General features: G+C 45.4%; 1 protein-coding gene across 3 annotated transcripts in view; it reads left to right on the top strand.

Moving 5' to 3' along the window:
• Positions 1-8,131: 8,131 nt before the first annotated feature.
• LOC135324438 (ankycorbin-like) overlaps positions 8,132-14,276 on the top strand; it is an 86,091-nt gene continuing 79,946 nt past the window's right edge. Inside the window, exon 1 of one of the 3 annotated variants that reach the window (XM_064500761.1) lies at positions 8,132-8,413. The gene's annotated coding sequence lies outside the window, so the exon portion shown is untranslated. Of the gene's footprint in view, positions 8,414-9,616; positions 9,777-14,276 lie in introns of those variants that run through there. The other 2 variants (XM_064500763.1, XM_064500762.1) reach the window with 2 other exon arrangements.

Genomic DNA, 14,276 nt, shown 5'->3' with positions numbered 1-14,276 from the left:
TAGTGGTATGCTTGGTGTAAGGGGAAAGCAGAAGACAGGCTTGTGGTGAGAACACATAGGGACTCCGGGTGCAGGTGTTGCTGTGAGTGGGAAAAGAGGGTGAGATTTGGCCTAGACTTGGTCATGTGCATATGAATCCACAACTGGTCATGGAGGAAGGATGAATGTGTGGGAAGGAGAAGGGAGGACAGATGATCACTCGGCTGGTGACTGTTACGACCTTTTGACAACACCCTCATGCAGGATGATGCAATTCTATGAGTCATCCCAGCGCAGAAAAGTTATTTCTTCCCTAAAGGCCCAAGGAACCAGCTAAATAGTTCCTGTTACGGTATATGGTGTCTAGACATGTCAGACAGGGATAGAAATCTAGGCAAGTCAGCAGAGAAGCTACTGTCTGGCGAAATGTTGGAGATGCTAACTCACAGCCTTCTGATAAACTATTATTTTCACAACCTCAAAAAAAATTCAGATGCTCAATCCATGATTAGGGGTCACTTTTTGGCAGAGATATGGACCCTGCCTTGCTCTCCTTTACTGCCTAAAATTTTGCTCAGAACAAACAAATCACTGACTCCATGTCACCGGTGTGATCAGCTAGGCCGTATGCATCTGGCAGATGAAGGAGGTGTATTTCCAAGTACTGAGTTTGGGGTTAGGAAAGGATGTGGTGGGCTGAACTGGCCAGCCAGCCTAGGCCAGCAAGGGGAACCAGGAGGGCTGTGGTGCAAGGAGATAAGCCAGCTGGATGGGCCAGCAATGCAGTGGAAGACAGGGCCAGCAATGCTCTATCTGCTGTGTCAAGGCTTGGCAGGCTGCCCAGTAACATGACACAAAATAAAAGTCCCTTTCCCCCAAGATGTATCTGAAGATAGCAGATGATCTTGAAATCTTCTTTCCTTATCTGAGCTGGTGAAACCATTTGATTTCCAGATCTCCTGTAGCTTTTCTGTCAAAAAAAGCCCGAGATCCCATGACTCTACTTTCCCCCTTTCCCTCAGTGCCTTTGTATCCCCACAATAAGGAAGCCTTTACCCTCCTCATCAAAAGAGGTGAATTGTCCTCAAGTGATGTACAGTCCCAGACACTCTTCACAGACTCCCATTACATTCAGGGTCTGTGTCTGCAGTCAAGTTCCTTGGTTGCTCCAAGGACAGGACAAAACAACCAACTCAATCAACAGTTATTGTTCTTGGCTTTCTTGGCCATCTCAGAACCTGGGCACCTAGCACTTGCATCATGTATGCATGGAGGTGACATGGTAGATGGTAGCTTGACTTGCCAGATATTACCTCTAGGTATCTGAGTAGCCTCCATGACATACCTTGCATCCAGCTGGGATCATAGTGGAAGTGCTTTGAGCATGCACTGAGAAGCATGTGCTCTCCATTCAAGGTGGCTTTAGCATAGGTCCAGGCACTGTTTGATGGGCAGGGTCAGGTTAAGGTAAATTGGGCCACTGGTTATTGAGACAGATGGATTGAGGCTGTTTTGGTGGCAGGCAAGGAAATGTCTGAGTTTGAGCAAAAAAGCAAATACACAGCTTTGATCCCTCTCATAAAAGGAGATGAGACAGAAATATCTTGGCATGTGATCTTGAAGCACTGTGAAAAAAAGGGGGCAAGAAATCAATAGACAACTGTGACTGTGGAGGGTTTCGACTGCAGCATTGTACATATACACAATATTCCACGTGGCAAAAAATCTTCTGGACCAAAAATACCAGAAAGGTATGAATGACTTTGACCCAGTGCATGAATTTATAAGTGGTTCAGCTCTCTGCAGAACATGGCTTTGGCATTTTTACCTTTGACATGCCAAACCTAGATCTCATCACCTCATGAAACTCTGGCCTTGGATCCATATTTGTATTCTTCTACATTCCACTGCACTCATCTGATATGACGTTTTGGTTTGGCACAATCTCTAAGCAATATACCGAAGTACAATATATCAAAGATTTATTCTCACCCGTTTGTTTCCTACATATTTGGTGTTAATTAGGTGCTTCATTTGTAGAGATCTTTATGCAAAGTCTCTCTGCTGGAGAAGGATTACATAAGATTTTTATCTGTCCTTGCGCAAAGTGCAGAAGTTTCCAAGGTCTCCACATTAAATCGCAGAGTCTTAACCTTGGATCCCATCCCACTTTCCAACCCTTTGATATTTTTTTTTCTAATAATCCTGGGTGTATGCTATAGCCACCTCTGAGAAGTGAAAAAGAATGTCTGATATTCATTTACACTGACTCCAGCAGAGACAAGGGGCTTTGAGTGCAAATATGAATCAGATCCAAACAAATTGTTAGTTTGATTATAGTGATACAGGGGAAAGAAATCTTTCATTTTTCTTTTTTTTAAGTTTTGATTTAACCATACAAAAGAAAGATCCTAAAGGCTCAAAAAAATGAAGAACCATAGAAGAAAAAGCATGGTGTGAAAGTCTGTCATTTTTAAAAACAAAACAGACCACTGACGTAGTGAAATTTGGTTCTTCTGGAGACAGTAAGTAACTCACTTTTTCAATAGCTGGAAGAGTGACAACAAAAATATAGAATGCATACAGGATTTTGCACCTCCCCAACAATATCAGAAGCAGAAACTGTGTCATGGGAATGTAGCGTGGGACAGAATCAAAGTTGAAGATTGCAGATGCCAAGTACATTAAGAAATCTTGTAACGAGCAAAGACAAAAAAATAAGCAGTCTGAAATGCTATCTGCAAGGTGCTTGGTTTCTCTGTAATGAAAATAGTCATATAAAATATGCAGGAATGTGGATTTCTTTGGTTTGAAAGAGAAGAGGAAATTGATTTACAAATCATGAATGGAATAAAAAACCTTACAGCAAGAGCAGAGACAAAGCAACTCTCTGCATGGTGTGGAGTAAATACGGCATGCAACTGCCTCTGCCTGTGGGAACTGCTTTGACTTTTGTACTATTACGACATAATCAAGGTGCTCTCCAGTGTAATTGAATACGACGGATTTTGCTCTTTAGTGATCCTCAGATTAGTATAATCTTCTTCTTCGTTATTCTTGGGCAACTGGCCTTTCAGGACTTTCTGTGGTGTGCCTTCAAAGAGCCCTTTATGTTTGCAGAAGGGTTGAAGCTAGCTCTTTGCAAGGTGTGCTCTGCCTGGCCTCTGCTAGTCTAGCAGCTTGCACTGACGTTCCCATCAGACATTATAGAAGTCTCTACCCTCCAGCTTGCAGGTAGCAGCTTGCACTGACGTTCCCATCAGACATTATAGAAGTCTCTACCCTCCAGCTTGCAGGGTAGCCTCTAGGTTGTGCTGAGGCTGGGAAGCGAGTGATTTCCTCACAAGTGATCCTCGTCCCCTGCTTGTTCCCTGAGTATCTGTGAGGCCAAGCAGATGGAGTTATGCAACGTTTTTCACAAGAGAGAAAATCTTTCTGTTGCTCATGGACGAATGACGAGAAATTTGAGCAAAGTGAAACTCCCACGGCCCTGTGCAGGAATGGCTATGTAGGTGAGAATGAGGCACTCTGTTACAAAAAACAAAGCAGAGGGATGCTACACAAAAACAGTACATTCACAGTGTACAGAACTGAAATATGCCCTGTTGATTCTGGGACAGATTTTTTCTTTACCTCCAAAGCTTTGTTCTTTACCTCCAAAGATTTTACTGCGTATTTGGACCGTGGCCTTACTGCTTGCTGAGGTTTTCTGTAAGAAGAAATGCAGCACTTACTCCTTTTTTAATTATTCACATAGATGCACTACCATTTTAGGCACAATCTGTTTGTGTAAGGAGTGTGTAATCCTCTTTTGTTGTTTTCATGGCCTTGTGCTTTGAAAATAATTTAAGAATGAAATATGTTATGGAATAATTCTGAGGATGAGTCTCTGTGGGAAAGCTGCATTAGATCATCAAGGCCACTGCCTTGCAGATCCAAGCTGTGGTCCCCACAGGGAAGATGCATAAAATAAGCTTGTATTACACTGGATGCTAGTGAAAAGGCCAAGAAATGATTTTTCCCTAGTTAAGTCTATGAAAGCATATTCATATCAAAGACACTAATATGCGAGCACCAGTTTCCATAATAATGTGAGAAAGTAAAAGGAAAAAAGAAGAGGAATTTTATTCTTTGTAGTTAAAGAAGAACTGCATTAATTCCTTTTGTATATTCCAGTGGCTGCAGACCATACTGAAAAATATATCTAGAGGCAGATAATGTCCTTCCTCTTATAGGGACAGAAGAGTAAACTACATTTCCAGAGGACTGTTCTCTTTCCTAACTAGAACTCACCCAAGCTGTAGTCCATTCAGTCCCACTGAGGGAAAGCTGCTCTTTAAGGCAAGCTCCCCAAGGTCCAGCTGATCTCTGCTGTGAAATCCCTGAAGAATTTAAGTGACACAAACAATCTGATCTCCTTCTTCTCCTCCTGATTTCTGCTCCTACAGCAGAGGAAGAGTATACAAATTTACAGGGTCCAACTGATGGCAGTGCAACCTTGCAATGCCTCTTGCTGCCATGGCAAAGCAGGGTCGTGCAGCACAGGAAGAATCTCAAGGACAGAGCAACTACATTTTTCTGGATCTTTCCTAGAAATGATGCCTGGGACTGTGAAGAGGTCAAACAAGTTTCATAGACTGCTACCCAATGCAGAAAGGTGTGAAGAGGATTACATAGATGTAAAAGACATGAGAAAGAAGGAAGACTGATGGAGGTAGAGATCATCAATCTAGAAACTTAAAGTTGAAATAACCTAGACAATTCCCTGCAACCATGTCAGGATTTTACCTTCAGCCTTTACAGGATCACTTCAATGCAAAGGAAGTCCCTGGCTAGGCTTCCCTTTCTGCCGAGGTTTTGCCTCAGTTCAAGAACATGTCTAAGCAGCTCTAGTTGTGACTTTCTTCCATCTTTTGTATTTTCCTGTGTTGCCTCTGTCTGTCTCACATATCAGAAGGCCCATTGCTGGTGCTACACAAACCGTGGCACAGAAACAGGGGAAAATTCCAACCTGCATTTGCTGAAAAATGCCAGTTGTGAACTGAGACACAGGAGTGATACAAAGTAATTCCCTTCTGTCCTAAGAAGTTATTAAAAAAAAAAGTGCTCTGGTAGGAGCAGATATAAAATACACTTTTTAACTCTCTCACTTATTACCACAGAGATCTCTGTATTTGTGGGGGAAGTCTGTCACAAAGGGTAAAGAAAGTATTTTACTGTAAGCAAAGAACATCCCAGGTACAAAGCTGTCTCATCTTTAAATGGTCCTTCAGTGAAAAACAACAGCAAAACAAACTGTTCAGACTGGAAACAATCAAACCAGAACAAGTCCAACAAGGGAAAAGAGTGCGTGGCACAACTTATGAAACAAATTTTAAGGGGAGTGACAGGGAAGAGGGAAGGCAGTTCAGGAATCTGATTTTCTTTGCAAATAATTTTTAAGTAGAGCTGTGACCTTCACTTTGTGTTCTGCAGTAGGCAATAGCCAGAAGCACAAAAAAAAAATTAACAGTGCAAAGTAAGCTAGTTAGCAGATGCTATCAAGACAATACAAACAGAGTGATAAGGTGTGACTAAAGATATCTCTAAGCCACTTTTGGGCCTCTCCCTTCTGGAGAAGTAGCTAGGAAGGCATGGGTGGATCCATTTCACTCTCATCATGGTGCACAGCTGCCCTAAGTTATAACTGGCTGCAACATCTTTCACAGAGTTTTTTCAGGAGAGGCTGAGCAAAGGTGATATTCTCTTGCTCTCCCATGCTCTTCACGTGCCTCTTGTGCAAAGGAATTTCAGGGCATGGGAAGTCCACATCACACAGCCAATGTGCTAATATTTAGATTTTGAGAGAAGTTGCTTGTGGAGGATGTACTTCTCCAGTTTCTGCCTCTTGCAGATCAGCCTCTATCCATCTTACTTCAACAACCGTTGTTAGCTCTCACACAGCAATTATTAAGAGCACATCTCAACAGGCTTTCAAGGAAATACTTGTCATCAACCTGTAGATAGGGAGTATAGGCACAAGTGGCAGGAATGACTAGCCTGGAGTCCTACAGTATACTGAGGGTAGAACTAGGAATAGAGCTGAGGTCTCGATTCCCAGTCTTGTCCTCAGTCCCAAGAGGCTTCAGCCACAAAATCATATGGGAGTATTTTGAATGAGAGGCAATGCCCTGTCCTTGCAGGGAGATGGAAAAGGGAGCTCCAAGAAAGGATGAAAGAACAGTCTTCCATGAAAGGAGACTCAGCTAGAGGGCCATCAAGTTCTGTGAAACAAATTAGGATGGTTTAATAAATTTGAGCTAGCTACCATTACAAGGCCTGTAGACCTGTTATATTGCTTCACAGTTCGTGAGATGATGAACAGCAATTCTCCGGGAACTAGTAAGTACTGTATTTATCCATTGTCAAGAACTGAAAATTATATATTATAGCCAAAATTTATTAACTATTATTAGTGTATCATTATCCTGTGCAAATATACCCAAACTCCATCTCTGTGATATTCTAGAATTGAGAATGGAAGTAAAAATGAAACACGGTCAAACTATTCAAAACCTAAGAGATTATACTCGCTTATTAAATAATATTCATGTTGGTCACATGTGTTTACATGGGATTTTGCTGGCATTGGAACAAGCAGGTAGAAGGCTTTTTAATCACACTGTGCACATGTATTTTACTTTAAAAAATAAGTGGAATTAGAAATAATTGCATATATGCAACACGCTTTGTAGCTAAGCTAGCATTGCCAGGGAGCTATAATGTTCCTATTTTTATTGTTTCTGTGCAAATTAAATTCTCAGCATTTACTATATTAGATTAGTATTGGTGTGTGTATTCTTTGTAAGAAAAAAGAGGAAACTGTGGGCACAATTATTCGGTTGTTCTCAGAGGTGAAACAAATGCAGAACAAATTGACCAAGGTTAGGACTGCACATGAGCAGAGGGAAATAAGCTTCTGGTGATAATCAAGTGTGTTCGTGTAATAACAATACTTGCAACCATTACAATAATGACCTAAAGTTTTGAAGTGGTCACTTCCTTCCAGTGCTTTTCTCCCCTTTGGAAGGTGCGGATATGTTTGCAAACTGAGAAGATTAAGACTGATCAGAGCGATTAAATGAGACCTTCTCAGAAGGAGAACATGGCAGCGGTGAGCGTGACTGGACAGATTGGCCTTTCCGATGGGACGTGACAGGAAGACAGCTAACAGATCTCCGGCAGGACCGTAGAGGTGGGATGGTGGGCAGAGACTCACCAACTTGACAGGAGAATTTGTAAACAAAGTGTCCAGAGTTTTTCACGCAGGGTCTGGAAGACAACTGTGCTCTTTTTGGTGAGATACGGAGGTGGGACAATGGTTTGTCACAGGCTTGCTGGAGGACTCTGGAAAAGTTTGGTTGGTTCAACATTGAGAAGGCAGCTTTGGCCAACACAGGAAAGAGACTTTTGTAGGATATCCAGTGAAACAACACCCTGGCTCAGTGACAAAGCTCACCTGTAGTTGTCAAATCCCTAAGCTCCTTTGTAACCAAACACTACAGTGGTCATTAATTTGGCTATTAAACAAAAAGTGCCCTGCTTTTTTTTTTTCTTTTCTTTTCTTGTCTTTTGGAGCAGTCGTTCCTGCCTAGGGTTAAGAGAAAGGGGAAACCGAGGCATGGGGAAGCTCTGGAAGGAACAGAAGTGCAGGACTTCTCTCGCATGCTGAAGCACATGTTGAATTCATGTTCCCTGAAGAACTCGACTTGCAGTTCTGCCCCTCTGCTCTCTCCCGAGGAGGCCAGAAGGTGTCAAGAGGGAGAAGGGACTGGGAGCTGGCTCCCCGCACACCCTTCCCGCAGACCCGGCCCCCCAGCTCCCAACGGGGAGAGCAGGACAGGCTTCTCCAAGCGTTTCCCGCGGATGCTCGGTCCCCCTCCCCGTCCCCGGTGACGGGGTTCCCTCTTCCACCCTCTCCGGGGTGACCGGGGGACACCCCAGTGCGTCGCCATCCCGCCCCCTCCCAGAACAGCCTCCCCCCAACAGTCTGCCGGGGCCCTTCCCCCACCGCCCCCTCAGGGGGTCCCGCGCGCGCCGCAACGGCCGCGGGGGGCGCCAGGCGCAACGGGCGGGAGGCTCCGCGCGCCGCCACGTGACCCGGCTCCGCGAGCGCGGGGGGCCCCCGCGGGGAGGGGGAGGGGGCGTCGCTCCCCTCCCTGCGGGGGGCCGGAGCCCCGCGGTCACGTGGCCGCGGAGTGATGTCACGGCTCCCCCCCCGCCCTGCCCGCGCCGGTCGAACGTGGCGCGCGCGCGGAGCGGCCTGAGTGTCCCGCGGCGGCGGCGCCGCTCCGCCCTTCGCAGCGGCTCCTTCCCTCCCTCCGCCCGTCCGCGCGCGGCTCCCGGCGGCGGCGGCGAGCGGAGCGGGACGCGGCGGCGGCGGCGGCTCCATGGGGTGAGTGCGGCCGCGGGGCGGGCGCTGTGAACAGGGGCTTTGTGTGCGGCGCCCACCTGCCCCCGCCCTCCGCGGGGGGCTGCCGGCGGCGGAGCCCGCGGGGGCGAAGCGCAACAGGAGGAAACTTCTTCCCTCCGCGCCGCGGAGCGCGGCTTCCCCGCGTGGGAGCCGGGCCGGGCCGGGGGGCAGCCGGGGGGCGCTGCCGCCCGGCGATTTCACTCGCTTCGCTTCATTTCTGCCCTCGCCGCCTCGGGGGTAGATTCACCCCCCAGCCCCAAAACGGCGCGGGGGGCTGGGGTGACCCTGCCGCTGCTTCCCCCGCACGAAAAGGGGGCCCCGGGGGGGGGGGCTTCGTTTCGGGGGACCCGGGCGAGCGGCGGGCCGGTTACCGGCGGGGCCCCGGGGTCCGCGCCGCGGAGCACGGCGAGCCTCGACGTGCGTGTGGCTCAGACACCGGGATTTCTTTTCCTATAGCTGTTTTCTTTTTGTTTTTTTGTTTTTTTTAAAAAAAAGAAGAAAAAATCAGGCTGCGTAAAGAATCGCACCGAGTTTAACCAGAAACCTGGTGTTTGCAACAAAACACGCGAAGAATTTTGCTTTATCTCGCGCGGCGCTCGGCTGCCGCCCTCTGCCATTGTTCCTTGTGGGGTCCCGAAGTTTCTCCCCGGGAACAGGCTGCTTGGATCCCGCTTTATCAGCGTCTCGGGATCTTAGCAAATTCTCCCGTTTGTCTGTATGATGACTGCGACTACGCTCACTACAGAACCGACACAGAGCACTGTCTAGTTGCAGTGTGCGCTGGGGCAGTAGAAGACAGTCTTTTTTTTTTTTCTTCTGTATAACAGCTGGTTTGAGATTAGCGTGTTTTATTTAAAAACAGAAAAAAATTGCTTAAGATGCCAAAAAATATGCATACAGCATTTCAGAAAGGCCTTCTGATGTCCTTGATTAACTAGGAGTAAATGAATTTTGTAAATATCTGTCAGTGACCTGCTTGGCTCTTGTCTCGGGACACTCATGGAAGGCTGTCAATGAGATTTTATTTACTATTAAAAGAATTGCATAACAGCCATACGAACCCGGGCGGAGGAGCATTTGAGTAGAACAATGCTTGATACAAGCTCAGGATTCCCTTGTGTTGCAGCCAAGCTCTGTGCCAATAAGTCACTATGTAGTAGCAGGAGTCAGTCCTTCCAGTCTCTAAAAATACTGGCCCTGTGCTATTCGCTTCCCTCTTCCAAGAGTGCATCTGCTAGCAAATCAAGAAAAAGCTACCTCCTCCCTCTGCATCTCTGAACCAACAAATTGATCATATCAAGGGGAGAAGAGGCTCGGCAGGAGGTTGCTGGTCTCGTTAAGCAATGTAAGCGTTTCACAAGGGTGTTTACTCGCTTGCCCCTTCAGTGTTTTTCTGCTTATTTTTTCCTGCTTTTTGTTGTTATGTTCCCCACTATGCTACCTTTCTTCTCCCCATCTCTGATAAGGAATGTGTGCCCCTCTTGAGGGAGGAGCAGTGCCTGGAGAATATGAAAGCTAAGTTCTTGTGCGAGTTGCTGGCAGTTTCTAAATCCTGCTGCAACAATACCCTAATCACATTCCTTCTGAGAGCTGCTTGTGGGCTGAATCTTTTTGCATAGGGATAATGCTTGAAATAACTGTAGAGGGAAAAACAAGCAAAACTAGAACAAATCGATCCAGAGCTTTAGTGCCTTGCTTACTGGCAGAGAGATAGTACGCTAGTGAAAATCCCGAGTGGCTTTTATTAGCAGGGTGGTAGGTAGGAGCATAGCAATCCATAACATCTTCTTGGGTTATGGATTCACATAACTGGCTTTCCTTCTGTTTGCAGGCTTCCTGCAAGTCTGAGAAGCCTCTTCCCTCTCGCGCTTTCCTTGGAGTTGCTGTGGGTGCGTACGTGCGATAGCTGTGTGCGAATAGCTGGGGCTTGCTTTTGGAGTGGTGCTCCTAACACATTGAGGGTCATTTAATGATGCACTCTTTGAGTGCAGAGGATGTTGTAGAAATAGCTACAGTTCGGGCAATACATTATCGTGGAGCTTATCTGTCAAACTGCCAGAGGCAGACATTGGGCTGGTGAAGTGCGGAAGCAACCTAAGATTTCCACTGGTGCTTAGGGTTAAAAGCCTAAGTGCTTGCAGAGGACTGCTGGAGTAGAAGTGACACAGCAGTGACAGAAAGTATCCTTCCCTCCTGTTGACATACCAACAGGATGGTCGGTAGGGCTTGGAGGTGATGACTGGTGTGCTGACCTTGCGACCAGCTCTGGAGGGGAGATCCTGCAGCCTGATGGTTAGGGCGTTTGCCTGGGAAGTTGAAGATCCTCACTCAGGTCCTCCCTCGGCAGGGCAGGTCTTGCATTTTAGGTTAATGTTGTAATCACTTAAAGGTGTTGTCTAAAGCTGCTATAGTGTCCTTGTAGTTTTGTACCTGGAAGCCATTGCTTTTATTGAAAATACTGTAAAGTAAGATGGGGGATTTTTTTGACCTGAAAGGGCTGGTTAAAAGGAAGATCCCGAGTTTGTTCAGCCCTGATGATAGAAAGAGGGTTTGTATGCTCCTGTGTTTATGGCTCTGTAACTTCAGTAGCTGGACACTTTCCACTTTTCGCAACTGCTGAGGGACAGGGAGGTGCAGTTGCCTGTTGCAGATGGGCCCAAGGAAACAACGACCTATGTCTGGATTCCCAAATGTATTGAGGCAACCTGAAACTTCCCTGGGGTGTCTGGCACTTGGGTGCTTTCTGAAAATCTTGGCTACAGGAACTTGCCTAAGACCCCAGCAGGAAATCTCTAATGGAAACGTAGAGATTCAGAGATCTCTGAAGCCTGGGAGAAGTATCCTAAATGCTAGATCCTCTTCCTCAGTATTTATGCAACACTTAGTGCTGCTGCTATTGAATATAAATCTGAATAAAGTCAAATAAAAATCACTTATCACTAAGATAATCAAGTTGATCTAGGTGGTGTTATGCTAGTTTATGGCATTAATACCCTTCCAGGATAGGAAATATCTGAATTCCTAATACTTTTTTTTTTTTTTTTTTTTTTTTTAAGGAATGGATATACGTAGCTTTTTCACTTGTAAACACACCCAGCTCTATTCTCATTTTCAGGTAGTGCTTAAAAATGTATTGCATTTTCATCAGCTAAAATATTTTCCCCACCCAAGAACCTGAAAGCTGACTAGGGGAGTTGTCATTAGCTCTGTCTGTGGAAACTTCTCTAGTCCAGAAATACTTAGAGCTGGATACCCTTCCAAGGGCCTTCAAAAGTATAAGGGCAGAGTTTATGGCACTGGGGCTGGGCAGGTGTCTTATGTAAATTAAATCATTGTTCCGGTCTGGTCGTCTTAACTCCTGCCCTAGTAGGTGACTGTTCTGCCTTAGGCTATTTCAGAGTATTCATCCATAAAGTAGTGCATTTGTCTCTTCTCAGATTTAAGGTTGCATCTGTACAAATTCTTTTGTTTGCTGATTCTGAGGAGCAATTAGTTGAATGCTTGATACAAAATATTAGGAAGGGAGTAAGTATAGACAAGTATTAGCTGTTGTTATTCATGTGGGCTGCTCATTTGGAAACTGGCACCTCACAAGTGGAGCTCTGTGTCACTTTTCCTCTATTTCTATTTGTAGCTGAATGCTTCAGTTCCAGTCTAGCCCTGTTGGACTAAGCACTGAACATGGAAGAGTCTTCAGGACGGCAACGTATCTTATGTGCAATCAAACCGAAGAATTGAGGGGCACACAAGGGGGGGCCTTTTTGTTTTAGAGATGGGAAATTGAAAGCAGAGAAAGTCAGCAGTATGTCCCAGTTCACGCAGCCAGCCTTGTCTCTTTTACTGTGCTCCTCAGTGAGCCGAACGTGTGTTGACAGATACTTCCAGACAAAAGAACTGGAGTAAGAACAGAGTAAAGTTTAAGTGTAATGAGTGAATGACAAATTTCCTTGGATTTCACGTCAGCTAGAATTTTGCCTGGAGTGCTGCCTGATATGCCAAGTAAACAAATCAGAGCAATGTCACATTTTGCTTTTTTTCCTCTAATCTTCTCCTGTAATTCAGTGTGTCTTAGGCCTTGCTGATACAAGCTCTCTTCTAGTTGTCTGAAACTGTTTTGGAAAACAGTTTAACGCACGGTAGCTATCCCTGCATCAACAGTCTTGCGTAGGTTTGCGTTAGTTTTGTGATGCTCGCAGAGGCTTGTACTGTTGTAAATGAATCACTAGAATGAAGACAAACATTTTGCCAATTTTGAATATCAAGAGGAAGTATAAGAATAGAGAGTCGATGCACAGTGTACCGGAGGAAGGAGTGATAGGAATGTGTAGATTTGTTAGTGATGCTATGTCTATGGGGGTCTAGCATTTGTGCTCAAATGCTTATATTTGTACAGTTCAGCACATCCTTGCTAGTGATTTGTGAATATATAGAGGGATTGGACTAAGTTACCCAAGGCTATAGTTACCTGCTGTCTCTGATGTCCCATTCTGTTTTGAATGAGATTAACTGTACATAAATCACTCCCATTCTTGTATAGTACTGGAGCTGCCCAGTGCATTTCTTAAGTGTCTTTTCATTGGTAGTAACAGTAGATTAACCAAGCCAAGAAGTATTTGTCTTTATAGATAGCATTAAGTTTGAAACAATTTTGTTTCATTTGACCCTTCCTATGAGAGGAGGGAGAGCTACTCAAGATGGAAAAACTGAGCTGTGCTGATAGAGTGGGGAAGTGTTCCCTTTGCTTTTGGTCAGACAGTGCATGCTTCTCTGCTTTGGCCTGAGAGGTGCTGCGAGAAACGTGCTCAGCTGGATGGAGGTGAGAAGGCAGTCAAACATGAAGTCCTGGGTGCGTTTTTCAGGATGGCATTGGCTTGCTGTGTTCATGTGCAAACAGCCAAAGAGCTGGGCAAAGGCTAATGCCTCCAGGTGGCCCAATGGCTTTGGCAGCGGTGCAAAGGAGAAGCTTGGGTTTGGGCATGCTCTTGGTGTTGGTTAGTAGGTCAGGGGAGCTCAAGCATGTGAAGCGTTTGACAAGTTGGGTACTGAAGGGAGCAGAACAGTCACTAGTACTGTGGATGCCTCTGTCTGCTCTGTGTGCATCACTAGCTGCCACAACGGCTCCTTTCTTTCAGTCAGAGCAGGGCTTGTAATTTGGAAGGAAAATGATCACCCAGAAAATAGATGATGATGATGATGTTCTGAGAGAGGAGAGACCTTTGGGGACCCTTATTTTCCTCTATGAGAGTTAGAGTATTCATGCAAAGGAGATGTAAATGTATGGCAGCAATAGTACTCCTTCAACTCCCTGTCTCCCCCTCCTCCTTGGTGTTGCCAGATCTTGCTTTGAGTCTCTAGTTTTCTTTGTGGAAAAAAATTGTTTGAGGTGGTTTGGGGAGGAGAGGGGGACAAGAAGGAAGGGGAAATCAGTTGATATTATGAATGATGCTTTGTTGCAGAGGTGTTGTCCGAGGAGGAGGCTTCTCAGTGTGTTCTGAAAGAGATGCAAGACCTTTGACACCTAAAATTAATCAAATTTGGTGCATCTTATCAGTAATGGGTAGCTGTCATCGGCATGAACAGTATGTATAGCATATCCTAAGGCTGTTTTACTATTGCTTCACTGGATCTTTGGTCATTCAAGGATTTAATTACAGTGTTGTCTGAAAGACCTTGCTCAGATTTTAATGCAACTTAATGAAAGGCAAAAACTGTGCCAGTATGGCTGTTTACTGTGGTTTGCACAAATCTTACTGTAAATCAACGGGGGAGATTGTCCTAATCTGCCTCCTCTGTTTAAACCTAAAGATTGTGTTGTATATTAAAACACAGTTTCAATATTCAGCCT

Source organism: Dromaius novaehollandiae, chromosome W, assembly GCF_036370855.1.
Source record: "Dromaius novaehollandiae isolate bDroNov1 chromosome W, bDroNov1.hap1, whole genome shotgun sequence".
In the NCBI taxonomy this organism is placed as follows: domain Eukaryota; kingdom Metazoa; phylum Chordata; class Aves; order Casuariiformes; family Dromaiidae; genus Dromaius; species Dromaius novaehollandiae.
Note: the sequence above shows the minus strand (reverse complement) of the source record. Positions and strands in the feature narration are given on the sequence as shown.